General features: G+C 43.0%; 1 protein-coding gene across 3 annotated transcripts in view; it reads right to left on the bottom strand.

Moving 5' to 3' along the window:
- LRRC8C (leucine rich repeat containing 8 VRAC subunit C) overlaps positions 1–20,581 on the bottom strand; it is a 48,014-nt gene extending 27,433 nt beyond the window's left edge. For 2 of the 3 annotated variants that reach the window (XR_006414948.1, XM_044432437.1), the window contains exon 1: positions 20,446–20,581. The gene's annotated coding sequence lies outside the window, so the exon portion shown is untranslated. Of the gene's footprint in view, positions 1–18,885; positions 18,997–20,445 lie in introns of those variants that run through there. The other variant, XM_044432438.1, reaches the window with a different exon arrangement.
- Positions 20,582–20,805: the final 224 nt, after the last annotated feature.

Below are 20,805 nucleotides of genomic sequence, written 5' to 3'. Positions count from 1 at the left end.
TAGGATCTTCTTCAGCTTCTGTCAGTTCAGGGTATGCAAGGCTCTCCTCCAGCACCATGTTTCAATTCTATCATTTGTTTTGCTGTCAGCTTTCTTCACTGTCCATCTTTCACACCATAGTGATCGGGAATATAGCACCATAGATGATCTTGGCCTTGGTCTCCAGGGAAACAACCTTACACTTTATCTTTTCTAGTTCCTTATTATTATTTTTTAAATTGGGGCATTTCTACCCCCTCCTTTACAAAAGTCTCAGGATGATAATACAAATCAGTATGGTAGCAGCACATAGAAGTAGAATATAAATATCTAATAAAACCAATATTAAAACCACAGTTAATCCTTAAAATACATCTAAAATAAACATGTTTTGGCCTGGTGCTGAAACAAATAAAGCATTGGTATCAGGCACACCTCTATGGAGAGCAAGTTCCACAGCCAGGGTGCTACCACAGAAAAGGCCCTTCTCCAAGTACCCACTCTTCTGATTACCTTTAAGAGGGCTCCCAAAGAAGGACCTCAGACAAGGATATTATGGGATGGGCAGCTATATACAGAAGGAGACACTCCTCCAGCTACTCAGGCCCTAAACCATTTAGGGCTTTATACTCCATCAGCACCTTAAATTGGGGTCAAACTTCAATTGGTAACCAGTGCAGATGATACAGAACCGGTGTTTTACGAACGTATTTATTGGTTCTCATCAAAAGCCTGGCTGCTCTGTTCTGAACCAACTGAAGTATTCAGACCATCTTCAAGGGCAGCCCCACATAGAGAGCATTACAATAGTCAAATGTTACCAGAGCATGGTTCACTGTTGCTAGGCTCTGCTCTTCTAAGTAAGGACATAGTTGATAGACCAGTCAAAGCTGGTGGAAAGCACTCCTTGCCACAGCAGTCAACTGGAATTCCAAGGATAACTCTGGGTCGAGGAGAATTCCCAAACTACGCACTCTGTCCCTTGGGAAGGTGCAACCCTGTCTAGAACAGGGCAAAAATCACTTACTTAGAAAGCTGAGCCACCCACCAACAGGACCTCCATCTTATCTGGTTTACGTCTCAATTTATTGACCCTCATCCAGCTCCTCACACTGGCCAGACACTGCCTCATCTGGATTAGATGTAAAGGCGAGGTAGAACTGGGTGTCATCAGTGTACTGATGACTTCTCAGCCCAAACCTCCGAATGACCTCCCCCAGTGGTTTCATGTAGATGTTAAACAGCATGGGATAAAATGGAACCTTGCAGGACTCCATGGCCTAGCTGCCATGATGCAGAGTCATAATCCCCCAGCATCACCTTCTGGAATCAGCTGGCTAAGGAGTGGAACCACTGCAAAGCACTGCCTCCAAACCCCAACTCAGCAAGCCTATCCAAAAAGATACAATGGTTCCTTCATTGCTTCCAAGTCTCAGCCTTCTTTGAATTTCTTGACTGCAACCACCATTGGAATTGATGCCTGAGCCATCAGCCATTGAAAGTTTGAGTGAAATCCTTATCAGCAAGGCTTTATCAAACTCTCCCATCTTTTTAGATTTTTCTCATTGTCCCTTGCAAGACTCCATGGCAGCAGCAAAAATTAAAAGCCCATTTTTGGCAATTCAGACTTCAAATTATTCAATGCATATATTTGTCTTGGTGGAAGTTTGGCCAAAACATCAAACAATGAAGCTCATTTTCTGGAAAAATCCATTTTTATAAATAGATTTTCTCTCCAAAGAAGTAAAATAGTTAAACTGAACAAAATAAAAACATAAATCCAATTGCAACACTAAAATACAATAATATACAAGCAAAAACTGTTATTAAGATTGTTCTTCATAGAAATATCATATAAAATTCACAAATAATCAAGTACTTCCAAAAATATCTGTGTTGACATGAAAAATGCTAGACTGAAGAATTATTGCTTATACATTTACAGAATGCAAACTATTAATAAATGAGCCAGCTGCATTCAACCATCAGATAGCCAAATCTGTTCAATCAATTAAAAAAGTCTGGCAAAATCCTTCATGTCAAAACATTCTTTACAGTGCATCCCATATAATACAAGAATTATATCTAAAATTGGCTGGTCCCTTTTATAATAGCAATAAATGACAGTTGCTACTAATACAACTGGAGGACTTTTAAGTTCTCCATGGGAAAGATGGATACTGGCCAGAATGAAGAGCCCTTCGTTAAGTTTTGTGAGCACATTCTGTTTGGAGTGGACTGGGAAACACTGACAAATGCATCTTCTCTGAAAAACTCCTGCGCTTTCCCCTGACTTGTCATATCTTCAATGTACAACCCTTCCTTTTGTTGATCATAACAAATGTTTCACAGTTTAACAAAATATCAACATTAAGGGACATGGAATCTAAACTCTGAAATCAGAGAAACTTGTTGGAAAGGACTGCTCAAAAATGTGTTTATAAAGTAGCTTAATATCCTAGTTCTTTAAAGCAGCTTTAAAGCTCCTTTAAAGCTCCTAGTTCAACATGCTCCTCTGCTTTATAAACACATTTTTATTTTGCTTACACAGCAAAGTATATCAAAGTATCCTGGGACAGTGTTCCCCAACCTGGACCCTCAAATTGCTTTGACCCATTGGTATTGCTGGATAAGCCTGAAAGGAATCAAGCCCCAAGCATCTAGAAGGCACCAGGTTGGTTTCTAAGATGGTCATGTGGCAGTTCGTGTTCTTTTCACACTGGGTCTCTCAGGATTCTGTTAATCTGATTTCCATTGTATTGTAGCAGGTTTGCCAATTAGGCTCCTTCCTTCCTGATGTGAAGCACTGAATTATACCCTACAATACACATTCTATTGGTGGGACTTCAATTAAACTGGAATAATGTTTTCTGCTAATTGCTGCTGGCTTGTGCTCGCAGTGCCTACATGCTGATTTGCCTAATATAATCCCAGTTCCCTTGGGCTAGGAGGGGCACAACAAAGTTTCTCCCGACTATGGGAAAGAGTGGGGAAACTGACTGCCCCAGTTTCCATAAAGGGAGATGGAGAGCTAGATTATCTGGCAAGAGTGAATTGTCACCACCCATCTCCACCATCCACTTCCCAACTATATGTTGACTGCATGGTGGGATAGAACTAATTATTGCTATGCTGGAAAAATCAAATAATTTGTTTTCCTCTTAAGTCCTGGAAAGATGCCTAACTGGCTTTCTTTTGTGGACTACAGACTCCAAACACCACCTCCCTTTCCTGTTGTTAGGAAGGGAAAATGTCATGAATGCATTTGTGCATGCATGTGCGTGGGATGGCTTGGGGTGAAATGCAACTCTAAGAAAAAGCAAAACGAGATTTGAAATGCTGCGGCCCATGCTTTGCTTTGTTTTGATTTAAAACGTTCATTTGTGTGGATTTCCACATGTTTAACTTATTTCCTTTTAAAATGTCAGTAGCAGATTGGGAAAAACCTTACAAACAGCAGAGTCTTGGATAACATGGTTTCATTTACAAAGCCAAAGCCAGACAATGTGGCTTAACAGCAGTGATGCACAGACTCTGTTCAGTTCCATTTAAAACCAAAGCAGCAAGTCCACGCATTATTGAGGATCTTTTGGAGAGGAAAATGATTTTGTATGTGTGAGAGAGAGAGTCCTAAATTGACCAGTAAGGATACCTACACTCCATCATATTGCAGTATCATTTTTAAATTGAAGATAAATTAGTGCATGTGCAGAATCTCCTTTCACATTTTAGGCTAAAGAACTTCTCAGGGAACATCATGTTTGGCTTTGTAACACATTCATGCATTACAATTCTGGAAAAGCCATATTTCATGTCAGATAACTTCAAACTTTTGCACCACCACAATGCAACAGAGACTTCAATTTCCCTTTCTTTTCTCCACTGTTGCCTCGCAACGAACAGATATTCAAAGGTTTTGAAAACAACACTGAAAACCTACATAGCCTCATTTTACAACAACAGAGACAACTATGTATGCCATGAGTCCTCTTTCAAACCATTTCCAGCACCCTGGAAGAAACAAAGTTATTGGTCTCTTGTTGTTGTTGATGTTAGTCCCAAAGTTGTGTCCGACCCATCGCGACCCCATGGACAACATTCCTCCAGGCCTTCCTGTCCTTCACCTTCCCCCAGAGTCCACTTCAGCTCACGCCGACTGCTTCAGTGACTCCATCCAGCCACCTCATCCTCTGCCGTCCCCTTCTTCTTTTGCCATCTGCTGTTCCCAGCATTAGACTCTTCTCCAGGGAGTTCTTCCTTCTCATTAGGTGGCCAAAGTATTTGAGTTTCATCTTCAGTATCTGGCCTTCTAAAGAGCAGTCAGGGTTGATCTCCTCTAGGACTGACTGGTTTGATCGCCTTGCGGTCCAAGGGACTCGCAGGAGTCTCCTCCAGCACCACAATTCAAAGGCCTCAATCCTTTTGCGCTCAGCCTTCCTTATGGTCCAGCTTTCACAACCATACATTGCAACTGGGAAAACCATAGCCTTGACTATGTGCACTTTTGTTGGCAGGGTGATGTCTCTGCTTTTTAGTATGCTGCCTAGATTTGCCATAGCTTTCCTCCCCAGGAGCAAGCGTCTTTTAAGTTCTTGGCTGCAGTCCCCGTCTGCGGTGATCTTGGAGCCCAGGAAAATAAAATCTGTCACTACCTCCATTTCTTCCCCATCTATTTGCCAGGAAGTGAGAGGACCGGATGCCATGATCTTAGTTTTCTTAATGTTGAGTTTCAAGCCAACTTTTGCGCTCTCCTCCTTCACCCGCATCAAGAGGCTCTTTAGTTCCTCTTCATTTTCTGCCATGAGAGTGGTATCATCTGCATATCTGAGGTTGTTGATATTTCTCCCAGCAATCTTAATTCCAACTTGTGATTCATCTAGCCCCACCTTTCTCATGATGTGCTCTGCATATAAGTTATACTGCCTTGCCGAACTCCTTTCTCTATTTTGAACCAATCAGTGGTACCGTGTCAGTTCTCACTGTTGCTTCTTGACCCGCATGTAGGTTTCTTAAGAGACAAATAAGATGGTCTGGTACTCCCATTCTTTAAGAACTTGCCACAATTTGTTGTGATCCACACAATCAAAGGCTTTAGCATAGTCAATGAAGCAGAAGTAGATGCTTTTCTGGAACTCCCTAGCTTTCTCCATGATCCAGCGTATGTTGACAATTTGATCTCTAGTTCCTCTCCCTCTTCGAAATCCTGCCTGTACTTCTGGTAGTTCTCGGTCCACACACTGCTGGAGCCTAGCTTGTAGGATTTTGAGCATAAGTTTGCTAGTATGTGATATGAGTGCAATGGTGCGGTAGTTGGAACATTCTTTGGCATTGCCCTTCTTTGGGATCGGAATGTAAACTGACCTTTTCCAATCCTGTGGCCACTGTTGAGTTTTCCAAGTTTGCTGGCATATTGAGTGTAGCACTTTTACTGCATCGTCTTTTAAGATTTTGAATAGCTCAGCTGGAATACTGTTACCTCCACTAGCTTTGTTGTTGCTCAGACTTCCTAAGGCCCATTTGACTTCACATTCCAGGATGTCTGGCTCGAGGTCAGTGACCACCCCATCGTGGTTATCAGGGACGTTAAGCTCTTTCTTGTATAGTTCTTCTGTGTAATCTTGCCACCTCTTCTTAATCTCTTCTGCCTGTTAGGTCCCTGCCATTTTGGTCCTTTATCATGCCCATCTATGCATGAAATGTTCCCTTCATATCTCCTATCTTCTTGAAGAGATCTCTGGTCCTCCCTATTCTGTTTTCTTCTATTTCTTTGCACTGTTCATTTAAGAAGGCATTCTTATCTCTTCTCGCTGTTCTCCGGAATTCTGCATTCAATTGTTTATATCTTTCTCCCTTGCCTTTCACTTCCCTTCTTTCCTCAGCTATTTTAAAGCTTCCTCAGACTGCCATTTTGCTTTCTTGCATTTCTTTTTCTTTGGGATGGCTTTAGTTGCTACCTCTTGTACAATGTTGCGAACCTCCATCCATAGTTCTTCAGGCACTCTGTCTATCAGATCTAATTCCTTAAATCTATTTGTCACCTCTACTGTATATTCATCAGGGATATGATTTAGGTCATACCTGAGTGGCCTACTGCTTTTCACTACTTTCTTCAATTTAAGCCTAAATTTTGCAACAAGAAGCTCATGATCTGAGCCACAGTCAGCTCCTGGTCTGGTTTTTACTGACGGTATAGAGCTTCTCCATCTTAGGCTGCAGAGCACATAGTCAGCCTGATTTCTGTGTTGACCTTCTGGTGATGTCCATGTGTAGAGTCATCTCTTGGGTTGTTGGAAAGGAGTGTTTGCTATGACCATCGTATTCTCTTGACAAAATTCTACCAGCCTGTGCCCTGCTTCATTTTGCACTCCAAGGCCAAACTTGCCTGTTATTCCAGTTATCTTTTGGCTTCCTACTTTAGCGTTCCAATACCCCATGATGATAAGGACATCGTTTTTGGTGTTAATTCTAGAAGGTGTTGTAGGCCTTCATAGAACCGGTCAACTTCATCCTCTTCAGCACCAGTGGTTGGGGCATAGACTTGGACTATTGTGATGCTGAATGGTTTGCCTTGGATTCGAACTGAGATCATTCTGTCATTTTGGAGACTGTATCCCAGTACTGCTTTTCCTACTCTTTTACTGACTATGAAGGATACTCCATTTCTTCCAATATTGGTCTCTATCTCTAGTTAAATGACAGAGGCAAAAGTGAGCAGAGTCTGACAAAGCCATAGAGAAGCTGAAGTTGTTCCAGAATAAGCTAAGAAATAGTGATACTGAAATGGGTCAGAAACCTTTTACAGGTGAAGTGTGAACTGGAACAATATTTGGGAAAAGAACTAGAACACACTTGGAAAGAACAGAATGAAAGCTTTAGAAACTCCTTAGTAATAGCTTTTTTAACATGAAGCATTTATTGTGCACTCAACATTCCCTACTTGTGGTAATTTACAGGTTCTTTAGATGATGAGATGATGTTTTGCTTCTATGTCCCATCAACTCTTTCAGCAAGTTTTTTTTTTAAGAACAGGGAAAATGCAACATTTAATTGTGAACATGTAAGAAAGCATGATTTTCTCTTGTGTGTTTGTCCTATTTGCTATATTCAGAAGTTACACAGTGGAAAAGCAGGTAATTAATGCTCCCCATGTAGTGCTCGGATTTCAATTCTACCAAGAAACAGAAAGCAGATACAGTGATTAACAGCCTAATATAGAAAACTGCAAAGGACACAATTGTGTAGATGTTTAGACAGAAAAGTCCTGGGACTCCCATGCTGGAAAGTGCAGGACTCTTTTCTGTCTAAACATGGACAAGATTGTGTCCTAAATGACTTATAAAATGCAATTGAAGAATAACATCTTTATGAAACAACTGCAAGATGGAACAAATGGCATGCCCATTCCTGTACCCTCTGCACAGACAGATGGTTTGTCCATATTGGGAGTGTACTGAGACCCTTGACTTGGAGCTTGCTAGAACGCCCTTCCCTCCCTACATTTTTTAAATTAACACTGTTTCTTGCAGGCAGCTAGGATGGGTGTGATACAGGCTTTTACTGGTGCTGAAAACAGTGCATTCAAAGAAACGCCTAAGTGTGCTGGACTCAGGTGCCCCTTGAGTACACCTGTTTTGAATTCAAACCATTTGGGCACACTGCCTGTCTTTTGACATGCCTCCCATAGTAAGCAGTATTGTGGTGGTGCTTGGGATGGTGGCAGCGCTCAGGATGATTCTTGAAGTGCCAGATGTGCCCATGGGCCTTAATGGTTGCCTATCCCTGTTCCATATTGACATTCCATAGTGCCAGACTGTGGCAAAACACCTCCCATGTTGGTCTAGAAAGATCAGTGACCTCAGACACTACAGCACACAAAGCCTTCTGGGAATGTCATGGCTTTGCGCAGCTGGTTGGTCTGTGGCTACTCCTGTGCACCAAAGGAATCAGGTAAGCTTCATGCGTTGCCATGCAGACGCACCAGTTCTGTACATTAACAGTGGTTGTGCAACCACCCTGGGTATAAGTGAAACTTTCACTCACCAGGGTGGCAAAATGGTAGCAAAGGGATTTGTAGAGTGAGGACAGCAAGAAAGACAGTTTGGGCTGTGTAATGTGGGTGAGCTTCACAGTCAGTTTATTTCTGCTTTATTCTGGTGGAGAACCCCAGACAGCTTGCATAATGCTCCAGATGGAATTTTAGGGCTTGATGTTATTTGGTTTCTCCTTTCATGCACACCATCAAACCAATCTCCTTCTCACAAACTGGAGAAGTTAAAGAAGTATCACTGTAGTACTGAAAAAGCCAAATCTTATTTAATGCACCAGCTTGCTTCCAAGGAGATAATTTTGGACTTGCTAGGAGAAAATGATGTTTGCGCACGCACACCCCTGCCCCGCCGTGTGTGTGTGCCCCCCCCCCCCGGCCCGGCCCATGACCTCCGCCCATCGCCGACACCTTTCAACTGGCCCCTGTTAAGTTTGAGGACCCCTGCAATAAATGAATGGACCAAAGCAAGCAAGCAAGCAAGCATCGAACTCTAATTTTGACCCCAAAATTCTCAAGACAGCATGCTCAGGATTCCTTTTTTTTTCGCTATACAACAATCCTGCAAAGTGGCTTGGTCAGGAGGCTGTGAGTAGCTCAAGGTCACTTAAAGCACAATCCAAAGCATATTTGGACAGAATAAAGCCCTGCACGTCTAACTGTGCATAGGACTGTGTCCTCAATAGGCTCTGTGGCAGACAAGAAATATGAATTTCCACACTGGTTCAAGAACTGACACCGTTAGCACAATTCTTGATCTTCTCCAAACAGTAAATGGAGCTAACTACATATGTGAGTACTTCGTACTGACATTCCCAACTACTCAACTCAAAAATTTGAGCAAATATAAAATACCAGACTTATAAAAGAGTTCATTCTGAGTCAGACCATGCTCCTCGTCAGAAACATCAGTTTAAGATCACACCATGGTGAAGCCAAAGAAAGTCGGAGGAGCAGCTTTTTGCAAGATTTGCTGCTGCTGTATATAAAGGATTCATTCTACCTTACTCTTGCATGCCAAACAAGGAAGCCTTTTCACATCTGCAGAATTTCCCAGTAAACAGTGAGTGTAACACATCTGGATGAACAGAATGATACATTTGGCCCCAACCTCAACTCAGGCACAGACATATAACCTTCAGATAGAGTCCAGAGGCTGCCTGACAAGTGACAAAATAATAGTACAATCTTATCCATGTTTCTTGAGAAGTAAGCCCGGCTATGTTGAAAAGAACTTACCCCCAGGTAGGTGTGCACAGAGCTATAACACTGCAAAGAACCCAAGGTGCATGACATAGTTTTCCTCCACTCCATTTTCCCTCCTCACAATCCTGTAAAGTAGGTCAGGCTGAGAGTGAGTTACTGGCCCAAAGTCACCCAGGCCAAATGGGGACTAGAACCCAGATCTCCAGTCCAATACTTTGACTATTGCAGTCTAATCTACAGTAGTTTTAAAAAATCACTTGTAGTATTCAAATTTATCCACACATGGGGTTGTCCCTATCCACCACAACACTACTATACCCTACGGGAATTTAAATGAGTGGGAGATGACAAAATAAAATTTTCCTGTGCACATAACAAGAGCAGTTGTTGAATCATATGAAAGCACTACCTAGTTAAAACTTGTCTCATGCAGGGCATCTTCACATATCATGCTAAACCGCCCTGAAAATCATCCAGGGGGGCCGGCCATTCCCTGAACAGTATGTTTGACAGGAGCGCAACTGACCGGGACGCTTCTCCCACTCCTTCTGCCTCAGCTGACTCTGGCATGTATCCCAGCATCCTTTGCAGCAGAACCTGTCATGTCTTTCTTTCCCTGTTCTGATCACTACACCTTTTCATTTGTTGCTGCTTTTTAGTTTTATTACAGAGTCTCAAAAAGTACAACTGGGATCACTGGGTAGAGGGGTGCCTCAGACATGTACATTTGGACTCATATTTTTTCATTATTTCCTTTGTCCAGTTTTCTCAAGTGGACAGGCACACACTGCAGCTGTCTTGCCTGGTCAATTTTCTTGTCTGTTTCAGCTGCCAAAGGGAGTAGGGAAGAGGTGTCCCTATAATCTCTGCCCACCCTAAGCGCCTTCTCAGAGTTCCTTATGGCTGTGCTTACCAAGTGTCCCTGACAAACAAAAAGCAGAAACAGACACAACTGTAATGGCAGGGAACTAATGGGGGCACCAGGAGTACTTGCACTGTTATTACAGGTGTACACATTTCCCCTCCACTTACTTCCTAGTCTTTAAATTGCTATCTATTTCTCAGTCCAAAAAATAATCCTGACAGGTTAAAAATCCCTCAAAAGGTGGTGGAACAGGCTAGAGCATGTGGGACACTAGTAGCAGCAGTATTTATCCTTGCCCACCCCATGGGGTTCAAGTCACTCCATCTCTGCTAAAGGCCTTTTAAAAAACAAACAAATCGACAAAAACTACCACAGCAAAAGCAGCCATTCACACAAACATGCAGGAGCTGAAGCTAGCCTCTCCCCTTCCTGGAGTAGCTGGAGGATTAGAAGTGTTAGAACAGCAGAGGGTGATGAGAATTGGCAGTTCAGCAATTAAAACCAAGAGGATCACATTGCATCGCTAACAGGAGATACTGATCCTCCACTCTTGTAGTTGACTGCTACTTTGATTCCCTCACCTCAGACAATTGACCAAGAAAGTTAAGCACACACACATCTGAAAGACGGACAATAATAAGTTACAACCCAACTGGGATTTCTGAGACACCAGGAAAAAAAATCCAGGAAAAAATTACTGTCCTTCCAAAGTGCCATTTTGACACCACTGGAAGGGCAGGTACTGGGAAGACCGTGAAAAGTCAGTGGCACAGTCCTGTTTGCTGCTCTTGTTGAAAATCTCTCTAGCCAATCACTGCAACCCATGATAAAATTATTATTCCATGTCTGGACAACACAACAGACCATCATGTACAAGAATAACTGTAAAACAAGCCATAGGTTCTGAGGGTGACTTGTTCAGAAAAATAAGCCACCCTGCAAAAGCCATCTTGGATTCAGATAACATGACTGGTCACTCACAGTGAGTTAGGGACCTTCTGAATGCACTCTCAAACTGAGCTGCAGTTCCTCCCTAGATGAGCACCCTCCTTCCTACAAGTGGCCAAGTAAACACTTATGGGCAGCTGATGAACAGGACATTAATAAAATTTAGTACTCTCTGGCTTGTGTTGCCAAAGCAGCTGAAATACAGATGCAGACTTCCACTGATTCTAGAGGCCATAAAGGGTCATGACTAGTAGTCAATGATAGCACAATCTTTTATGAAATGACTCCAAACACTGTTATTAATCCAGGTATAAATACTATGCATTTTCTGTCCCTTCCCTGCTTATCTTCACTGGATTTCTGGATCAGTCCAAAAGTACATCTAGGCCATCAAGGCTAGTATATTTTCTGAATAGAGGAAGGGAGTTGAAAAGGTGGAGGGCACAGAGAGCTGTCAGTTCAACACTTAAAACCAAGGGGAACATACTGCTAAGCAGAGAGATTGTCCCTTTCAGCTGACTTACTTCTTTGGTTCCCTTGCTCCAGTTCTCAAACCCTGCTGGCACACAACGCTTGGCTCACATATCCCTGAACTCTGGTCACGGCAATTTCCCCACTCCCCCGCCCCCCCCCCAAAAAAAGCAGGTAGACACAACAGCTTAGAACCTTTCACTAAACAGTCTTGGATCCTTTAATGCCTAGACATTTCTTACTATTAAATAAAATACCGCATGTGGAAGCTCATGAAGCTGTGGATTACTCAGAACATAAAGGTGATATTCCAAATAGGCACTGTGTATAACTTCACTCTTCATTCATTGTTTACAATTGTTTTTTGTTTGATTGTTTTGCCCATTAAAAGACCAAGAAAGGCAATGCAGAGGGGAAAACATGAATTGGAAGAGGAAGAGAGAAAGTGGGAAAGAAATAGTTTATTTTAATCTTGAAAGCAATTAGTGCAAAATGAAGGTGATGCAAGTTCAATATACTATTTAAATCACCCTTTCTCAACTTGGTGCCTTCCAGACATTTTGGCCTTCAACTCTCAGAATACCCAGCCAGAACAATGGGCGGGGGGCACCAGGTCAGGGAAAGCTGCCTTACAACAATGAAATATCTAATTTAGTTAATACAACTTCAGAACTTCCTTAAAATATAACAGAGTGCATAACCATGCTGTCTTATCTGGAAGTAACCCTCATTCAAGATAGTTGGATTTATTTTGAACAAACAAAGCAGATTTGTGCTGTTGACCAGGTTTAACCAGTGCACCTCCCTCCATTTGGGGATACCCCCCATTACCACCACCACCACCACCACCATAGAAACATAGTAAGTCAGAAGGGGCTTCCCAGGCCATCTACTCTGACCCCTGCCTCCACCTGGCTCCATTCATGACATGCCTAAACAGGTGCATGTTGTCATCATCCTCATCCTAAGGCACACCAAAAGTTAGCAACGGCAAGCTTTCCAGGTTGTTTTGGCTTCAACCCTAAACTCTTTTCTTAGAGCAAATTCCATTAGACTCAGTGGCCTTAAGCCTGACTAGGAACATAATAGGATCACACTGTTCCATGCCTTTTCTGACCCCTCTTGTCAATTGAAGCATCTCTCCATTCCATGCATCTCTTAGGATCCAATTCAAACAACAACCATGAAATCAGACACACGATCAAGACTGCTCCAGGATGTAGGACGACAATGAAAGTATGACTGTGAAAAACAGTTTAATTAAGCTGGCCTGCCCTTCTGCCCAGACAGTCGACATTTATTCTCTAGGATGACTAAAATGTTTTGAATGATGAGAAGTTTAAATGTCAGTTGAGAAATTAATAAAGCAAAAGAAACCATGTGTATATGTGGGTGTCCTCCATATATGCAAGAATGTACAAGACTCCAATTCCTTTGAAGGACAATCTAAATCTGTTTACTAAGAAGTACATCCTGTTGACTTCAGTGGAACTTACTTCCAGATAGTATTCACATGAGTTACATAACCTTATACATATTGTATTAAATGAAGTTTACTCCTAAGGCACAAAGGGCTACAGTCTGACAGTGCAATTCTGTGCATGTTGACTGCCAAGTCCAATGGTGTTCAACTGGGCTTCATCACAGGTAAATATGCATATGATCGCAGTCTTAATTTTCTGCCCTTCTTATGTAATTTGCTTCCACATTATGTTGTTAGGATCAAGAATGTAAGCCTGGAAGAATTCACAGACTCATGTTTCCTCTTTAAAAAAAAAAGTTTTAATTTTTCCATGAGAAAAAAATTCAATCCCAGAATGAATGCATTCTGTTAATGGAATAAAATTGCTCCTCACTCGGGCTGCAATGCTGCATCTACTCAACCTGCTTAAATGAGATGACTTCACTGTTTGACCTCAACAAGACTTAACCTACTTAACTACATGCAGGACTGCAGCCCCACCAAATGTACAAAGGCAGCAGCAATCAATGCCCTTCCACAGTATTACATTACATTGCGTCACAGTACAAAAGCTCAAGATAAGCTGCAGAAAGAAGCTCTCACTTTGCATGGAAGTGGACCGTTTGCACTGATTTGTTGAAAGCAAATTTGATTTTCTGCTTGTTCAGCTAAATACTTGCAATAGGAGGCTTCATGCTTGCTATAAAAATAGTGTATTTTGAACTACCAACTCCCCAAGAATGATTCATGGAGCCCCAAGTATGAGTACCTCCCATGCCCTGTTGGCTGACTGACTGAACTAGCTTCAAGTGCATCTATTCCTGCGATCAGGGTGTTCATTCAGACATTATGATTCCTTTTCTTCCAACCCAGGATGAAACAGAGCTGAACTCTGCTGAAACAGAGGAATGATTGTTCCTATCATGCATATTTCTTGGATTTCTAAAATTAATGTATCAACAGGTTTCAGTAGCTTCGATGAATTTCCCATTAAATTTAAGCAATCTTAAGGGAAGCACATTGTCTTTAGATGTTTACTCCAGTTTTTTTTTTTTTTTTTTACAGTATAACATTTACCTAATATTAGGCGGGCTTTACTTTTTTTATCTGAAATATTTCAGGTCACGTTGTTGTTGTTTAGTCGCAAAATTGTGCCCGACCCATCATGACCCCATGGACAACATTCCCTCAGGCTCTCTTGTCCTCCACCATCCCTTGGAGTCCACCCAAGCCCACACCCACTGCCTCAGTGACTCCATCCAGCCACCTCATCCTCTGCCGTCCCCTTCTCCTTTTTCCGTCAATTGTTCCCAGCATCAGGCTTAGTTGTTTAAAGACAAGTATAAATAAGATATCTTGTGAGCAGGGGCAATCAACTTGTGACCCTTCAAATGTTTGGTCTATTGTTTTTACCAGCTTTGGCTGACAGAGTCCATGCTAAAGGATGATGAGACTTGTAAGACAGTACATTTGGAAGGCCACAACTTTTCTTTCCTGCTCTGGAGTATCTGAATATTTTCCAATGCAAATTGAAAACTATCCTAATTTGCACTGGAAAATTTTCTGATATGAAATTTTCTGGAAAACTTACATAATTTTCTGGAAAACCTACAAAAGCAAACTAAAACTTGTTTGATGACTTGACTAGCTAGGGGATGTTGGGAGCTGTTCTTATGTCTAAGTTTGCATAGGACTGCACCCTAAATCACTAAATATCTATTAAAATGCGTAGGTGAAAAAAAAGTTTTACTAGGTGCTTACATGATAGCTATTTTAGTGCCAGCAAACTTCTTTAAGGGGACAATTTAATAACCTGAATGCCCCTGGAAAGAAAGCCCTCTCCCTTGCTAAACTTTGAACCTTTGGTGGAGCCTCAGCATAGTATTTTAAAGGCTAGCATTGGAACAGAAACTCTTTCTATTATTTCAGTCCCAAGTTATTTAGGGCTTTAAAAGAAAGAACCAGCAATATCCTGAAAAGGGCCTACAAAGCCTGATAAAGCCAGTGATACTCTTTCAAAATTAGTGAATTGGATTGGAACAGTCAACATTTTGGCAGCCATATTTTGTAACTGGAGGTTTCAACATTTTCAAGGGCAGCCCTATTTAATGGTTAATTATGGCTGCTCATAATAACTTTCAATGACTACCATTCACAATGGCTACATATTACCTCCAGTATAAGAAGCAGTATGGCTGTTCATACCAGTTGCATGACAGGACTATCTCGGTTATGTCCCACTTGTGGCATCTAGCTGGCCATTATGGAAATACAATACTGGACCAGAATGGGCTTTAGTCTGATCCAGCTTGACTCTTCTAGTCAAGAGAACCAGAAAGAAATGCTTTGGACCATGTAAAACAGCTCTCAGTGTCACAAGTCACCGGTGAGCGCTTGTGAAGAGTAGCAGCTATGAAGCTAAACTATGAATCTGGAAATCATATTCAAATCTTTTTCCACCATGTACTTCTAACAAACCACATATTCTTGGCCCACATGTTGTAGTCCTGCCATCTACAATATGTGGGATAATAATATTGATATGCCTTAAGGCTTTGTTGTAAGAATTACAACTAGATAATGCTTGTGAAACACTCTGAAGAGTTGAAAGCATTAGAAACATGTGAAGTATTATTACCCTAAGAAAAATAGCCTTTAATACAATCCTACACAAACTTCCTCCCCACCCAAACCCCTGCCAAATAATATGAGGGATGATTTAATGTAATATTTACAGTCATAGAATCACTCTATAAAGAGAGATCCCATGAATGGAACAGTTCAACAAGTTCCCAACACCATTGCTGTCTAAGAGGTAAGCTTCTCTTCCAACCATCATTTCCCACAAATACACATGTACAGACTATCTGAAATGTAATCCTGCAATAAACTAGAATTATACCATATCAAATACTATACTACATTTAACCTGTGTCCAACTGACAGCTTTCTGACTACCCAGGATAGAAAGTAGCAGAAATTCACAGATTATTTTGTGGTTTTCTGTAAATGGTCCCTAGAAGTATATTCCTTTAATTTTTAGAGAACTGAAATGACTCTGAAGATAGCATACACATAAAACATATGCAAGGTAGACTAGTAATAGAGGTATCTGTAAAGAAGGGTTGAGATGAGCAGATCTGTGATATGTGTTTCTATGGCCTTCCTAATTTCTCACCTTGTAGTCTATTCTGTGTTGGTTCCTTAATAATTTTGAGGGTGGGTTAATGCACCTTTTTCAAATCGTCCACGTTCAAATCGTTTCAAATCGTTAATGCACCTTTTTCTGTTTTGAGGTGATACAGATTAGAATAACAAAAATCAGATGTAGCAGATTTTTCACATATTCGTGGGAAGGATGGTACTTCAGAAACAAAGCACATACTTGGAGTGAAAAGGGACAGCCACTGAAAGTAACTCTAAGTACTACTGAGTTAGATGGACCAGCACCCTGACTTGGCAATTTCCTATCATCTACCTTGCTTAGGAAAAATGCACAAAGAAATGATGTAAGAGCCGGCAGTGAACTAGCTGGAAATGGATAGACATGCAGGAAATACTGTACAGAAATAACAGCATTCTCTAACGGATTAAAAACAACAGAAAAAAGGGAAATGATTCACAAGCCACAGGTGCTCAGGTCTTTATATGGCTCATTTCAAAGGGAAATTTAGTCATTCTTCCAATTCCATATATGCCAGCACACTGGTCTTGGCACCAAACATAGCTGCAGAAAGGCTTATGTATATACAGTCACATTTTGTGCACTGTACCCCATGAATGAGCGTACCAATTCTAGGGTTTGGTCTGTCTTCATACTTGCTGATTCCCAGTCATTCAAACAAACAGAATGCCCACAATCATATTTATGGACCTTGCCAGAGTAAGTCCCACATTTCAGGATACAATGGCATCACAGGGCTGGGTAGGTGGGCCGAGCTGCACATGGATGCAATTACAGATGCTGCTAACAGTTGACATCACCCAAAGGAAACATGCTACAAAACTATAACTATGATGGACAGCAAAATAGGTACAGGAAGGTGAGTATTACTGACTCCGTATTACTCTTTCTGGTTATGTTTTCCATCAGTTGTTATTCCATTATAAGAGCCACAACATAATCATTAGTCCCACAGATAAATGTCCAGAAACTGCTCTTTTAATTGTACTATTCAGACTATAAGTACTAATCTAGCTCTTACAGATTTAATGCTTAAGTAGAAGATTTTCAAATATTCTCAGTTTCTTTTCTAAGGGAATTACATGGGATAAGAAAAAGCTGGCAGAGTATATCTTCTCATATTACCAAGAATGAGAAAAGAAATTCATTAGACAGTACAAGAAACCTCTTTTTTAAAAAGAAAAACTTTTTGATAAGTAAAAAAATAACTGTGTGTCCTGAAGTCCTGCTCATATTTCCCTATTCATTATGGCTACATTTTCTCATGAATTGGGAAACCACGTAAACAAAACAATCTTGCAAGAAGTATCTTTTACTATGTAATCAAGACTTCTAAAATCAAGCATTTTAAGCCTGCGTATGAAATCTATTGACAATGCAAACCTAGAAACATCTACTCAGATGTACGACCCATTGAGTTTAATCCGACTGACTCTCAGTACTCCAGCCAGGTAAGGGGTCAGTAGGGGAGTAAAATAGTGAATTCTCTGCCACTTAAAACTATTCCGGCTCAGCCTGGGCAAGTGGCAGTACTAGACTCTGTGTTCTTTTCAGTTTTGATTTTATGTCATTCTTACCTCGCCTCCCACAACTGATTCTAACAGAGAGAGGGCACAAACTTCAGGGAAATGAAACTCATAAACGGAAACTACATTTCCAAACCACAGAACCACCAGTCAGCAGTACCACCATCTAAGTTCTAATCTTGGGCACTATCCTTTCAAGGCAAATTTGTTATCTCATCCAATTAAAATAACAATGAGAAAAGAGCTGGGCGTCATTGGCATACTTCCCTCCATATAGCTGAAAACCTCTTTCAGTAGTTTCATGAGGAAGTTAAATAGGACCCCACAGCATAAATGCCTTGGCACTCAACTATAACACTCCAAGCATCTGCATTTGGAACAAAGCCATTAGGATGTGAGTCTCAAAAACAGCCTTGAAGTTATGTTAAGTTCTGGAGTTCTAGATGCGATGACCTATAGCTCCTATCAGTTTAGCAACAAAGCTGTGAGGGAGCTCATGAGACCTGTGGGACAACAATCTGGAGAGCTGCAAATTGCCTACCCCCGTGTAACAGTTACTGGTCGCAAACCATTTACTAGAGTTGGTGGCTCTCCTACCCAACCATTGCCAGTGTTCGACATGAGGTACACCAATGAACCCAAAGGAAACACACACAGACATCACTTTTTCAGTTAATAAAACCTCATTGCCTGTCATCTGGAAGGAATTCTCACCCACTCATGCAACTGCCTGTAGTGTTTATCTGTTGCACACAGATCCCATCCTTCCTCCACAAAGCTCAGGGCAGCATACAAGATTCTTTGCCACTCATATCCCATTTTATCCTAATAAGCCTGGATCATGGTGAGGCTGAGGTACTGACCTGAGGTCAACCAAGTGAGCTTCATGCCCAGATGGGAATTTGAACTTGGGGCACCCTGGTCTATATCCAAAACTTCAATCCAGACTTCCCAAATCTGGTACCCCCTTGACATTTTGGTCTTCCCAAAAGTGCCAGGTAGCATAGGCAGAAATGCTATGATTTGCAGTTCAAAATATCTGGAGAGCATCAGGGTGGGAAAAAGTTGCTTTCTACTAGATGTACTAGTGCCAGCAAGTTATATCTTGCTGTTCAGAGGGACATGTTGTGGCATTATTACACAGGTTGAGAAACTGCATCCTTTAGAATGTACTAAACTACAATTCCCAACATATCTTACCGTTGGCTGTGATGGCTCTGCAGCTGGAGGCCACAACATCTAAACAGCCGCTGGTTCCTTTTCCTTTGCTTCAGTGTCTGTTGTTTGTGGGAGCAGCTGGACAGTAATTCAACAGTGGCACATCTTGCCTCCCCCTCCCCCCACCCACAGCAACTTCAGCACATTCCCAAGCCAATGTGGCTTGGCCAGGGCCACCCCAAGACATTCTGTTGCTTCAGGTGAAGGAAAGTTCCATTCCATGTCCAAAAGCAACCTGGACAGGCAGATATATCTGTCACCCACAACACTGTGGAAAACAACAGAACAAAATTATCCACAAAACTTGAAGGCAGCAGGCCGCTTTAGGAGGTACACAATAGCGTGTGTGCAAGACACACACTGCTTTCCTTGCACACTCCGCTGCTGCCTCCCAGCATCTGCTGCCTGAACGGGGCCAGCCCAGACTCGGTGGCCACACCCATGTGCCACTTGGGCCTCCAAGTGGGAGTTTACCCGTTCAGCACTGACAATTTCACTCGCCCTCCAAGTGTAGAACATCTTTATTTATTGGAATACTAAATGGAACTTATTCAATACAACTATATTTTTAATACCAGCAGCCATTTCCCACCCTTCCCCCTACTCTGGTTTCTAAGCCAACCATCGACATTCTTTAGGGGAGAAGGCACAATGCCGGTCTTGAAAATGCGACTTTCCCCCTTTCACTCGGCCTCCTCCGCCTGCGTGATTCTGCGAAGAGGCCACGCGAAAGTAGCGGCCGGTTGGCTACTCCGAACACAGGGCGGCGGAAGAGAGAAGCCTCCCATCAAGGGATCTCCCCAAGTTCTTAGCAAAGGGGATGTTCCTCGCTCTTGACCGGTTTGCACTGCAACTTCTCGGGGAAACCTCTTTCCTCGCACGCAGCCACCAAACAACCCAAATAAAGTTAGCCGAAGTGGAGGCACTTTTTCCAAGAGAGATACGACGGCGCCACAGGAAGCCAGCCGGGACAGAGCAACTCAATACAGCGGGCGCGCTCAGCTAACGGGCTCGCTCATCGCACTCTACACCCCACGGCCTCCGGGGGAGACCACAGGAGCAACGCCGCTGGTCGCTCGGTCTCAAGCCCAGAACGACTCAACGGGGTGGAGACAAAAGCCAAAGCGGCGAGATTTGGCGCAAACAACTCTAAGACCGCTTTCTTCGCCTCCCCGCTGGCCACAAAAAACGAAGACGGGAGTGGATGTGCAGCTAACAGTATGAACGAAGAGAGGAAAGGAACGAGAAAACTGGGGGAGGTGGGCGAGCAGCCCGGCTCCTCCCCGGCGGGATCGCGGCTCCATCCCACGGCGAGGCTGAACCCCAATCCCTGCTTTTCCTCTGCGCCCCGCAATCACTTGGAGGGTCTCTCCCCCTTCTCTATTTGGTTTCTCCCGCCTCGCTGCAATCACTTGGCGGGTCTCCCCAATCTCATTTCTGCTAAAGAGCAAAGCCGCTCCAGCCTCGCCGGGTTCTGGGCATCGAAAGCGGCGCATGAGCGGGTCGCCGCTGCTACTCCATCTTCTCCGACCGGCGGCTCACCTCGCTCAAAAGGGAGCAGCACACAGTGGCGGGAATCACGGGCAGCGGCGATGCGGACAGCAGTGCGCGGAGCCGGCGCCAGCGTCTTCCATAGCGGTGCACGGTGGCGGATGCTCTCCGCTAAAGTCCGCGCGGAGAGTGCCGAGGCCGCGGTCCCCGGCCCCTCCTACCGCAGCCTCGCTCTCCTCCTCCTCGCTGCCGCGGCCGCCACCTCCGGGCCACTCCCTGCTTCGACGCTGACGCGCACGTGGCTTCCCCGGGCTGCTGCTGCTGCGCACGGAGGCCGGCGGGAGGTTTCCGCTGAGCTTGCCCTTTGCCCCAGCCGGGCCAGAGGCTGTTGGCGAAGCAGCCGAAACGCGT

The sequence above is a fragment of the Varanus komodoensis genome, unplaced genomic scaffold (assembly GCF_004798865.1).
Source record: "Varanus komodoensis strain SLA01 unplaced genomic scaffold, ASM479886v1 scaffold24, whole genome shotgun sequence".
Classification (NCBI taxonomy): Eukaryota; Metazoa; Chordata; class Lepidosauria; order Squamata; family Varanidae; genus Varanus; species Varanus komodoensis.
The sequence above is the reverse complement of the archived record's forward strand: the minus strand, read 5'-3'. Positions and strand labels throughout refer to the sequence as shown.